This window comes from Dermacentor andersoni, chromosome 10 (genome assembly GCF_023375885.2).
Source record: "Dermacentor andersoni chromosome 10, qqDerAnde1_hic_scaffold, whole genome shotgun sequence".
In the NCBI taxonomy this organism is placed as follows: domain Eukaryota; kingdom Metazoa; phylum Arthropoda; class Arachnida; order Ixodida; family Ixodidae; genus Dermacentor; species Dermacentor andersoni.
The window spans coordinates 131,208,457-131,221,660 of NC_092823.1; the positions used below are offsets into that span (position 1 = coordinate 131,208,457).

The 13,204-nt window shown below is 44.8% G+C and overlaps 2 long non-coding RNA genes across 3 annotated transcripts in view; one reads left to right on the forward strand and one right to left on the reverse strand.

Moving 5' to 3' along the window:
- The window catches only part of LOC140213749 (uncharacterized), a 67,294-nt gene extending 56,964 nt beyond the window's left edge, over window positions 1-10,330 (forward strand). The window contains exon 2 of the long non-coding RNA XR_011890677.1: window positions 10,177-10,330. This is a non-coding gene — a long non-coding RNA (uncharacterized lncRNA). The remainder of the gene's footprint in view (window positions 1-10,176) is intronic.
- Window positions 1-13,204, reverse strand: part of LOC140213750 (uncharacterized) — a 224,240-nt gene that overhangs the window by 129,680 nt on the left and 81,356 nt on the right. The gene's annotated exons all lie outside the window — the stretch shown is intronic.

Sequence of the window (13,204 nt, forward strand, 5' to 3'; positions counted from 1 at the left end):
ATTGCGCGTTATAAGTCCACTATATTCGTGGCGCATCCAGTCACGAGAGGCTGATGCTGCGATATATTAGCAACGTGTATGGCACATCCCTCCGGGCCTTTGTGCTTAAGGACCTTGGTGAAGCAGTAGTGCTACTTGTAGCGACATATATTACTATATCACCTCTTCATAGTGTATATCATGTACCATTGTCTAGTTTTATTAAGAATATATTTACGCACTTTCCAAAGAAGATGGTTTAGGCCTCTATACAGCCGTGTTTCATCCACTTCTCGATGATCAGTATTCAGCAACGGCAGTCTATTATCATAGCCTTCGCGCTCTTTGCCCACTTCCGGCCCTTGTGCCATTAAACCCGAATCATCGTCATCACCATCATCATTTGTATTTTTTGCAACAAGCTTGATCGCCATCAGTTGTAACTATAATGCGCAAATGGGACGAGGACAAAAGCAGACTTGCCCAACTTGCGATAGTTTATCCCCACGACTCCTATGGTGGCGATGAGAGAGAGATACAAAGAGGCTGTCTTTAATGGCAGACCTATGAGAGAATTTCTGAGTTGCACAAGTCTATATCTATTTCGATTCGGAGTGCCGCGATGTGTATCATGCCTCTGTTGAAGGGTTCACGATGTAGCCAACACGTCACATACACGCTTAGGAAAGCGTATATATATATATATATATATATATATATATATATATATATATATATATATATATATATATATATATGTGTGTGTGTGTGTGTGTGTGTGTGTGTGTGTGTGTGTGTGTGTGTGTGTGTGTGTGTGTGTAAGAACGATAAGAAAGGGGGTTAACCGAGGGGCCCAATTTTTTTATTAATCATATCATGAGAAGCCAACAAACAAAGACACCAAGGGCAATGTACGGGAAATTGTACTTACAAATTGAATTAAAGAAATTATAAATTTATGACAATGAAAGTGGATGAAAAAACAATTTGCTGCAGGTGGGCAACGATCCCACGTCTTCGCATTACGCGTGCGATGCTCTAACCAATTGAGCTACCGCGGCGACATTTCCCCATCCACTTTCTTGGTTATTTATGTGTTACTACTAGAACTAACCTTGGGAGTATTAGCCAGCGCCAATACTCACCAATCACTATATATATGATCCGAACCACCGTCAATGGCATTTCGCTCCTCGAAGAAGCAGCACGTGTGTCGAGATAGCTCCTGAACAACACTTTGCAAAGCGGTCAACGTGGTTCAAATCATGAATCCCGCACTTCAGTGAGGTGCAACGAAATGCTAATGCACATTTATCTCGTATTTACAGCTAAATCATCATTGAAATAATTATTTTGTTTCATCGTTTTGTAAAGGACCGCGAAATGACCGTATGCTGCACGTGTGTTGGAAGGCTTGGCCCAGTGCTTGGGCACAGAATACGCGTCCAGAGGGTAATGCGGGCGCTATACAAATGCCTAACCCAGCGCAGTATATAGAAGCCGATTTGTTTTCACGTCACGCAGTACATGCCTGCTGGGGCGACTTCGTGCCCGCCAAGAGCTCGCCGCCCATCGGCCCCTCAGTACCTGCCCTTGCCGATCATGAACGATAAGAAGGGAAACACCCATATCCATATTTGCGTTCATCAGGCAGCTATCGTGTATATATATATATATATATATATATATATATATATATATATATATATATATATATATATATATATATGTATAGGCCGCATCTGGATGCACAAGAAAAGAAAACGTTGTGACATTTAGACTGACCTCCCTGCTTTTCCTGTCCTTGCTCTCTCTCTCTCCCTCTCTCTCTCTCTCTCTCTCTCTGTTACAGTCCCACTGTTAGTTTGCACTTAAATAAAGCATGTTGCCATCGAAATTTTGAATGGTATATAAAGCACATGGGCAGTATATAACGCTATAGTTTAACCTTGCGAGTCTACTTCGTTTTTACTGTTCAAAATACGCGCTGGCACGTTTCACCTTCCTATACTGTAGCGTAGAAAATTGGGAAATAAACGATATGGGCTGCATGCATCTTGTATCGTTGTGTTCAACCAAAGCGCGCTGGCATCTGATTGTAACATGCATAGTCTCATTTGTCTGCAGGCCCGCACTCCTTGGCGGCGATATAATCACTAGGATTGTGACCGTTCCTATCGCTCTCTCTATCTATATCTCTCTTTTTTGTTGAAAGATAGAAGACTTGCAAAAATAACTCATTGCAGCTGCACATTATTATCACAAGATGGTAGGAATGATTTCTATATGTGCTTTCAGAGATGTCGCCGCTAGCGATACGCAGTGGTAAAACGGTGTGACGAAACGTATGCCCACGAATAGCGTATGCAGAAAAGCAGCGCTGGTGGCGACCTCGTGGGAGTTTGTGTTCATGGAACCAAAATGAGCACAGCTTGTGTCACAAAGCGCTGTTGACGCTATCTCAGCGGGAGAGGGTCGAGCCCGAAGCGGGCTGAGACGTGACAGTGTTTACGGCGTTTACGTGAATCTGTTCCCACCGAATCGAGATCGCATGATTGAGCCTGCGTCGGGCCGAGATAACAGAGTGCTCCAACAGCGCGCTGGTTTATGAGCTATTTCTTGCGAACCGCTGAAACGACCCGTCCACGTTTACACGTCCACGTTTACAGTTGCTTGAGTAAGCCTACTTCGCACAGTCGGATTGGCTCAGCTCCACTCAACGTTTAGTCCGTTCGACTTACATGAGCGTCACAGGCAAGTCTCAGACAGACAAACCGAGCGTATAATAATAACCAGTTATGTGGAATTCACGTAAATACTTCGAACGCGTATAACTGTGTTCTGCAAAGGGGATAAAGCTTCCTCAGTTGCGTATGGATACTTTTTCAAGTGACGTCATAGACGCAGCTTCTCACCTTGCTAGCACCCGGACATGGCTGTCAGGATGACGTCTTTGCAATATCATTAAAAAGCATGCGATTGTTTTGCTTTTTGACGACCGGCTGTTTTTCACCGGATTATCACTATTATCGATTTGTTTGCTTTTGTCTGTTTTTCTTTTTTCTCTTTATGTATGTCCTTACCCCTTTACCAGTGCATGCAGGGTAGCAAACGGAATGTTTGTCTTCCGGTTAACCTCCTCATCTTTCGCATCTCATTTATCTCTCTCTCTCTTTGTCGCTCATGGCAAGACGCGTGTGCCGTGTTGTCGCCGTGAGCGAGTGAGTGAATAAACTTTTATTTGGTCCAGCAAAACGTGATAAAACGAGCACCCGGCTAATCCCACGACGGGACTGACAGATCTAGTCTGCCGGCCCGATCGCGGGCGCGCTGGACGGCCCAGATTTGGTCCTCAAAGACGGGACTTCTCAGGAGCGCGTGCCACTCTTCCTTGGTGAACTTCGGGCCCAGCGACCCGCACTCCCAGAGCATATATATGAGACAAAGTAGCAACCTCACCACAGGCCACGTTTGTAGTCTATACGTATCTTACCGGCGTGCAAGTACCCTTAAATGCGGCGGCCACAATGACGTCAGTGCAAACCATCTACACTCGCAAGGCTTCATTTGGTTTTCCTTCTGCCGTGAAAAACCGTGAAACTCGGGGAAGATTGATCTTGCTCCTATGACCAGCAATTGCTGACTCTGTCCGTGAACGACAGTAATGGGATAACGGTAAGGCATTTTTGTCAGGCTAGGGCTATCTTTACTAACGCTAAAAAACAACATGAAAAATGGCGCACGCGATTTTATAATATATTCCTTTACTGCAATAAATGCACTGAGAATTTCAGAATTGATTATTCGTTCTTTCTTCTGTATTTGTGTGGATTTGCTTATAGATGACGCCTGAGGCTTATTAATGTATAGTTAACGCCCTCCGATAGGCCACTCGAATGTAAATATTTCACGAGTTCCTTCACTGTCTTGTGGTGTGACAACTGTATAGGTCGGCGCTCTCATGGACGTTTACGACCTTCCCTACATTTTTTTTCCGTAAGTTCGCTTTTTCTCTCCGCCTGTTTTTTTTTTTTTTTTTTCATTTTTAATTTCCCCTTAGCCTTTCCCCTGTGCAGGGTATCAAACCAGAATCTCATCCGGTTAACCTCCCTGCCTTTCCCATCCCGTTTATCTCTCTATTCGCGCCCTATATTTGAAAAGGGCAGCCTAATTAATGCAACGGGAGTGGCTGTGCTAACGTAGTGAGTATACTACAACTGAAGTCAAAAAGACCTTAACAATATAGTGCCACGTACTGCAACGTACTGCAACGTACTGCTGACGCCCACCGACTCCTTGGTCTTCACTGGTGACTTCAACGGGCATCGCCAGCTATGGGGAAGCACCAAGATTATATATAGCCTCAGACAGCAGAATGACGGCAGCCTAACGTATCGGCGGAGCACTTGCTTGGACTTAGTCGACTGATTTCCAGGCGCTTTGCTGCGTGCACAGACAGTATTCCCTCTAACCGCTTTCCTCTTTCTGTTCCCCCTTTCCCTTCCCCCAGTGTAGGGTAGCGAACCGGACGCTCGACTGGTTGACCTCCCTGCCTTTCCTCTCTTTGCTATCTCTCTCTCTCTCTCTCTCTCTCTACAACCGGACTACAGAGAAATTGAAATTTTACCGTAATCTTTATGCTTCGATAGTCATTTAGTTAAGAAAAGAAAAGCGTGAATTTGTGCTAGACATTTGTCGTCAGGATAGAATAATCACGTTTAATAACAGTCTACATGAACCGCGGCATGACCATATTAATTATGGACATGACGGCATAAATTTTGGGCAGTATGGAGAGAAGGTCGTTTAGATGGTGTAAAGCAGCGGTTCTCGTGACAGAACTGTATCGAACATAACGGCTGTATATCGTCGCTACAGCCGTCTTAACCACGACGCGAACTTTCTTCTTAATTCGCTCACGTTGCTACCAGAAGTCATGTGTTCTCAGGCGAAAATCTTTCGTCATACAGGAAATTATGTGGTGAGAAAATTGTTTCTTAGTACTACAAAGCCATTTGAGGCCGCATTTAGAGTAGGAAAGGCGAGTGTCACATTTCGAAACGGGCAAGAAAGGATTGCGACAGGTTACGAAACAAAAGATGAGCAATTTCTGAGGGAAACTATGTAGCCAAGGAGACCTGGCGGAAACAACGCTAATTATTTCATTTCTCTTTCCGCATTTTCCACCGTCCCCAACGACGAAAGACGCGTTATAATATACACAGGCCCATAGAAGAGTTAGTGTGTAATCCTATACATTGCAAGTCTTTTTCATTGATTTATTTTGGCTTGCAGCAATTAATTTTTTTTTCAGGAAGCAGACAGCGCAATTCGCTCTTTCCAGGTGGATTTCCTGGTGAGGCGAACATTAGTTACACGATAAATCGCATATTACAGGTGGTTAATCAAATAGATTCACTAATAATTTGTTTACGTATTCACTTTAGGATACAAGTTCTAATTGCGAAACTAAATCCCAGCAGTTCTAACAAGTCATGTCTACTTGTAGCAGCGATCTTAAGACTAGCGCCTCTTGCGAGATATGCGTCCTCGAAATCCGCCAGGAAACGCAATGGCGTTACGTCTAAGATCAATCCAAACTGCTTGAAGCACGCTTTTGGGAAAGTGTAGCTGGAACGATAATGTATTTCGTGGCACAGTTTAGTCATTTTAATGTCACTGACGTACCGGTACGTTTCTGCAAGCGCGCCGATACGAAACTATAGGTATAGGAAATAGGAAACGAAGATACGAATGTGACCATTAGGACCATATATACCAAGACTGCTTTGCCATCATCGTCCGTGTTATTTACTTCCTTTCTGCATAACAAAACTAAACGTTGCGTTCGTTTTATAATATCACAGAAAGAGAAACCGACACTGGGGTTGTGTCACTTCTGGAAAAAGCTCGACGTTGATAGGGTTTAAACCTCGCATGTCGGAAATAGTGCTAGTCTGATGATTTCGGCTGAGAGAACATAGCTCCCTTGCTGCTCGGCTAGAATTTCGCAGTGCTACATGTGTCCTTAAGTGAATAATTAAAGAAAGGTTAACTAGTGATTCTCTTTTATTAAGTACATCTTATATCGCTCGCTTATTTATTTATTTATTTAGAAAATACTGGAGGCCTTGTAGTGGCTCTTGCAGGAGGGGCAGAAGTACAGAAAAAATCAACAATAAAGAAATGCAAGAGTACGTGAGTAGCAAAACAAAAATAACAAGAATTAATTACATTAGAATGATTGCAGGAAAATAAATAAACATAACAATTTCAGAAACACTGCCCCAAAACAAGATAAAAAAGAAGCAAACAACAGTTTTCAACTGTCGCATATTCAGCTGTCAACGCATTCAATGCTTTCGGTGTTAATAAGAAGCGATATGGGCAAGTTATTCCATTCGGTTATTGTGCGAGGAAACAAGGAATATTTTAAGGTGTTGGTCCTGGCAAAATACGGAGTTAATGACTTGGCATGCCGGTGCCTTGTTAATCGCCCTGTTAGTGGTTGTATGTATTGCTGCGGATTAAGAGATAGCTGATTATTCAGAAGCCGATAGAGGAACTTAATCCTTTGAATTTTCCTTCGCAATTTTAGTGTTCGCATATTATTAGTTTTCATTAAGTGTGAGGGAGAGTCAGTTGGGCGGTATTTAGAGAATATAAAGCGTGCAACTTTTCGTTGAATGTTTTCTAATGCATCGATGTTGTGTTTCGTGTACGGGTCCCGAACAATTGCCGCATATTCTAGTGTAGGCCTTATAATAGAGTTTTAAGCCAACAGCTTGATTTCCGAAGCTTAGTTTCTGCCATAAGCGCACCTGAAAAGGCACAACAGCGCTATAGGTCACATCCGATTTCTATTTAAATGTGCTCTCAGAACAAAAACAAAAATGAAAGAAGGAAGGGAGGAAAGAAAGAAGAACAGAGGCACATACGAGTAAATTGTTATTACAAAAAAATACCTTACTTAAAATTTTGCTGTGCAAGGATATATATATATATATATATATATATATAAGACTACTCATAACAATTCAGTGACACCAACAATAACAATTCAGCGTGGATATATAGATTGCAAATATGACACTTTCTCAGTATTCCATATCAGTACTAGAGGGGCGCCTCCGTAAGATAAACCATAGGTGAGCCGGAAACAGCGCTTAGAAACACAACTGATTTGCAGCATGCATTATACGCAGCAACGTATCTCTTCAGCTTCTCAGTCAAAGTCTGCAGCCAAGGAACGCCGGTCTAAGCGGAGCAAGGACTGATAGTTGAACAAAGTTCGTATGCGGAATCGTATACGTATATAAGGGTACGGAACGAAACACTCACAAAAAGTTCGATCGAACGCAGACGACAGCCACGACTCACAAATAAGAGGTGTATTTCAGGTGAAGGAATACATGTATATATGCTCGGTAGTTATTGCAAGCCATGAAAATACGAAAGGATGTGCCAGAAGTACGTACTTCCTTCTTGAAGATTGATTTTTATTTATTTATTTATTTATTTATTTATTTATTTATTTATTTATTTATTTACGTTACCCTCGAGGCCCAAAGTGGGTTTTACAGAATAAGTGGTGTACAATCATACCTACAGGTAGCAAATAAAAACATGATCAGTAGATTGTAGCACTTATATCAATAGTAAGATTAATAAAAGAAGCGATACATTCACGGCATGAGAGCACAGGTTAAAAACACGGTAGTGTTATGCCGCTCAAGTGAGCGGTTAGGCTCTATCTAGACAAATTACGCAGATAAGGAATCGAAAACAGTCGATTCGGAAAGGCAGTTACGCTCGTTCAAGCCTCGTTCAACGTAATGCGGGAAATCGGTCTGATGACGACGATCTAATTGCCAATTAAGACGTACTAGAGGGGGGCAAGTCGTGAAGCAAATTGTCATAAAAAGAATTCTGACGCATGCCTAAGAGGAACTGTTCGATGCATGCGGATGGTTTTGTCCCTTCATGCATGAAGGGACAAAACCATCCGTACACCATTTTATACAGAGACGTGGCGACGTAAATGCTCGCATTTTATTACGTTCTTTTTTCTTCTTCACATCGTGTTATGACATCCCGTACCGTGTCCCAGGTATCGAGTCGACTAAAGCTATTGCTAGAGGGAGCTCGGGCGCCAGCGTCTGCGGGAGCTGCAAGTTGGTTCGGCCAGCAAGTGAATGAGTGGTGGTACCTGAATTTGCCTAAACTTCGTTCTTATGGCTTCAAATGGAATTGAGACATTGCAAAGTGGTGACTTTCCACGAAATATTGCTTTACAAAGGCAACAGCTGACAATGATCATGCCTTTGTGCCGAGATTTACTGCCTAGTTGAGTTTACAAAGCTATGATTCCTCGGAAACCTTGAAATACAGCGCGTAATAAATAGCGCGGCAAGAACGTCCGAAGCCACAAGCACCAAGGCAAGACGAACCTATCTACTGCCCGTCGTGCCCGCGGTAGCCGAACGATGGCAGCGCCAGAGTGTTGTTTTGTAAGAAACTCTGCGGGGTACCCTCACCACAATCTTGCCATCTGGCCGGCAGGGGGCGTCGGCACCCCCCTGTGAAGCCCAGACAAAACCCTTCTCGCGGGGTGTACATCCAGCTCTTCTAGAAACCCACCCATCCGAGGCGAGCCAATGGAGCGCCGCTACGAGACAAGGCTCTCGGCCAAGGGGAAGACGTGTTCCTTGAGAGAAGGCGGTCCCACGTTGTGCGGGCCAGCCATGAACGACTCGTCAGGCAACCCCCCTCGCGCGCTTCCTCAACGGGGGCACCGCCGAACTGGTGCCCCCCCACCTCCGCCGACCCCTCCTCGCCCACGCGCTCCTCTACACCACGCTCACCCAGTCAACCATTGCAGCCGCTCTCGGGAGGCCGTGACCTGGCGCAGACGGTCCCAACACGTGCAGCCGACTCCTGCTTCCGAAGCGATGCGCCGCCGCGTGCCGACAATCCGAACTCGTGCCGCAGAAACAATGTGAAGACCTGGGACACTCAGTGTACGTTCGAATTCGGAGAAACCTAGCGATAAACACCCCAGAGAAAGAGGGGAAAAAAAAAAGAAGGCAGGTATGGTTACCCATTATGTGGATGGCTATACGCCCTATATGCCTCCCCTCCAGACAACAGAACGAAGCTGGAGCTCTTTGTAATGTATGAGGAGCCTTGAGAGTAAATAAACAAGACAACTAAATATTTATTTAATTAACTTACGCGTATAAGACCTTTGGAATGGCCTGTGGCGGGAAGGCTCCCGCCACGTGCTCTATAGAAGCCACACGTATACCTGGATGACAAAGAAAGATGGAAAAGCCTATATTGTTCCGCAATAAAGGTCGTTGTTTACCATTTGTTTGTTTGTTTCATTATTTATACGTACTGCAGTGCTTCGAGCAGGCTATTGTCGTCGGGGCTTGAAGGCATATTTTACCCTATACCCTGTATAGGAGAAGGTACAGTGATGGCAACTTATTTTGAAGGTAGGAGTAAATGCTAGCCCCGTATTTGACTCCATTTTCAGAGCTCTTCTGCCACCGGTGGAGTACGTTCACTGGTTGTACACGGACAGTGTAAGCGTACTCCATCGACGACAATGGGAACTAGGACGGAATTAAACTGGCGACAATTCCAGTTACACCTGCGTAGACAACGGCACTGTGGCGTTCTTTCTTTTTCTTTTTTTTTTATGCTGGAACGACTAAGCAGGGGAGAAACTGCAGGGCTATATGGTCGTCCTTATACGGGAGTATAGAGTATAGTTCTATTTGCTGAGTATTAGAATGCCAATATTGCAAGAGATTACTTACGCTTCCGTGACTTCTTGTTTAGCGGGACACTGTGTAGTTACTGCCATCTTATGGCGGCATATTTTAATGCCAAGTGCGCTGATGGCATGTTTGCATTAAGCTCTTCGGGGAGGAGGTGGCGCTGATAATTGCGTGGTTCTTCAGACTAAAAAAATATTCGCACAATGTCACTCGGGCAGCATACTTATTTCGTTTCTCATTTTTCAATGTAAATGCAAATCAGGGACTGCCTTACATGTCGTCTGTGGACTTTAGGCTGAATCATTCAACCAAAAAAAAAAAAGTGTCATGAGTTTTAAAATACAAGCTGTGAATTGGCAGAGGAGTTTCACACTTGCTGTTGCTTTTTCTTTTCTTCTTTGTTTTGCAGGGAAGCAGTCGTGCGCCTGATTCCTGAGACACTCCTCATCGCAGAAGAACGTTTGCATAACAGGTTCCGGCAGAGGTCTGAAATGTGCGTAGATAAGTGTACACATTTGCCTTTTGTTGATACGCAAATAAATTAACTGCCTAACTTTCTTATACTTGTTTGTACCCGTGGGGGCGGCTGCTGGCTCTGTTTCTTATACCACCTGTTACACCGGCAGTTCCAATCCACAAAGAACCCTCCACCTTCATTGCGATATTCGAATGCGATTAATTGAAGCGCGAGATGTGAGTATATCATAATTATAGTCAGGAACACTTGAACGTGACGTATACAGCAACGCTCAGCCTGCATTCACTTCGATTTTAATTTTCTGTGGTGTACTGAAACCTGTTACTGACAGAATGCAAGACACACTAGTTGTGTTGCTGCATGGTTAAATGTCAACCACACATGCAAGCACATAACATTTATTTGAGAAACGTAAATACTGCGTAAATAGTCGAAAGTACATTTTTCACAGTTCACAATTAGGCGACGCCATTAGACCTGCATAAAAACTATTACAAGTCTATAGCACGAAATGTTTTTGTCTTTCTTTCTCTTTGATTCTTACATGATTATTGAGTCACACCCCACATGATAAGCGGAAGTTAGCAAATTCTTATCACATACACCTGTCATAGGTTGTGCACATGTGATACACGTGACATTGTGTACATGTGCACATGTGCAACTCGCATATGTTCTGCGCTGTGTACCAGAGACTTATTTTTATGCACTGCGCGTTTGAATGATTCCGGGTGCGCGTGCATCAGAATTGCATATGCATCAACGTCATACGCACAATCATACTTGTAGGCTTATTTATTCACTGTTTCGGTATTCCTTGTGCAGGTGTCTCAATGCTTTCCCTACATTTTCGATTGATACTTACTTTGTATACCGCATTGTTTATTTTAAATTGCTTGTTTTCCTTAATTAGACCTAAAGCCACGAAAGGAAGGGACCTGAGCGAGAAAACAAAACACGACACCCGAGTGCATGCCATGTTTTGTTGTTTCGCTTCAGTCCTGTATATAAAAAACTAAAAAGACAAGTTGCCGTTATGCATTTTGAATTTCACTTCTCTATTATCTTAATGGGGAGGCCGGGTATATATAGTCCGGTCTACAGAGGAGCAACGCGCCTACGAAGAGCAACGTCCCGCATGCGCTTGGCGTTTTCTATACGATCTTCATCGGTGGTGTTTGCCGCCCGCCAGCGACGATTGCACTCTCGTCTCTGTTCCTGCCGTCGCTCTTCGTACGGCGTTGCTCCTCGAGAGTCCAGATTACACGCGAATATGATGGAATTAGTATAATATTAACAGAGGTGATACGAGAATATGTGTGCATACTTATCGTCACGATGACCACCGATCAGGACAATAAATATGTTCGTGCATTTATTCAAAATTCTGTGTCACCTCTGTGTCGTGTGCTAAACAGCTTCGCTGGTTATCCACCTTCACAAAGTAGAATGGTTCATGATTTTTTTTTTCTGCGTGAGCGCCATCTTGGTCATGCACCGTGGCCTCTTAGGTTGTGTCAATCATCAGCAATATACGAACGCTTTCCGTTTACAGTCACATTCGGGTACGGAAAGACATGGCGCTTACAGCAGAGGGCGTCATGGCCGTTGTAAGTGCACATACATTGTGTGTGCACGATGCGTACGCATGGCGTGCCTCTTCGCCTATCCCAATATTAGGACCGGAGTGACCGAATCTGTGTCAAAGTACACGTGCCCATACAATGAAGGAATGAGTTATTGAGCTGGGTGTCTAATCAGTAGGATTTACACTGTCTCACTATATATATACTACAACACGATTGCCTGGAAGTCACAGAACAACCGAATGGGTCACTTTTTCTACGCCTTGTACACTAACTAAAGAATTTCATTGCTATAAAAATCAATGACAACTCGGGCCAAACAGATTCGCTCCACGGAACATTTTTCACCCGCTCTGCCGCACCGCACAAGCAGTTATCATCGCCATAGAGCGCGGCCGCGTTGAATGGCGGGCGCGCTGGGAGCTGTTAATTAATTACCACCCGTCACAGTGGGCGTGGCCGCATTGTTCCGAGCACGCCCACGCCGGCTTTTCAGCGAACACCGCGACGCGTCGGAACAATGGCCGAACGTCGCCCCGCTTGGAAGAAGACCCACACTGCAGGCACGCGCACACACACAGACACGTGACGTCTTCATCAGCAGCCGCCACGCCGCCTAGCGGAAGCACATCGACTGCCACGGCAGAGCAACGCGTTGATTGACATCCGCTCACACTCGTGTGTGTGTGGCTCGGCGCGGACGTGGTGTGGGCGTGTGACGAAGGCACGGCAGCAACCGTTGCGGTGAGCGGCCGTTGAATAACGCGGCTTACTCAGGGTGCGTGGATATGGAACGCCACAGGGATACGCGCCGTTTGAATGCAGTGACTCTGGCACTATAGGGACGCGAAAAGGTGCGACGGTGCTCGACGGCAATGCACGTACCCGCCAGTAATGTGCAGCGCTTGGGAATGCCGAGGAGTGCGTATATCAGTCTCAACGTCGGTCATCAATGCCACGAAGCATATATAGTTGGGACAGTCTCATGAATGGATTGCAATGGAACCTTTGATTACCGCGCAGGCAGACATATATCTTCTTGTGTAGCTCTATACCAGAGGTTCTTCAGACAACGATATTATCTTTCTTGCAGAAAGAAGTGATTGTACATCGAGCGGTGTATTTAAGCAGACTTCAGCATCACCTTTGAGTTCTGTGTGCCGAAGCTGTGTACCCTCTGTCATACTGCACAGAATTATGGAAACGTGCCATCTAGCAGTGGACGTGTGGTCCTCGCTGCTTAGCCCTCTCGTAAGAAAGGCACAGGTAGATATGCTGTGCTCCGCTTTCGTGCACCTCAGTGGGTGTACGACGGTGGCACCGTGTCTCATTATATAGGCGTGTGCTCCTGCCAATCAAGGCGCCCGCTTTGA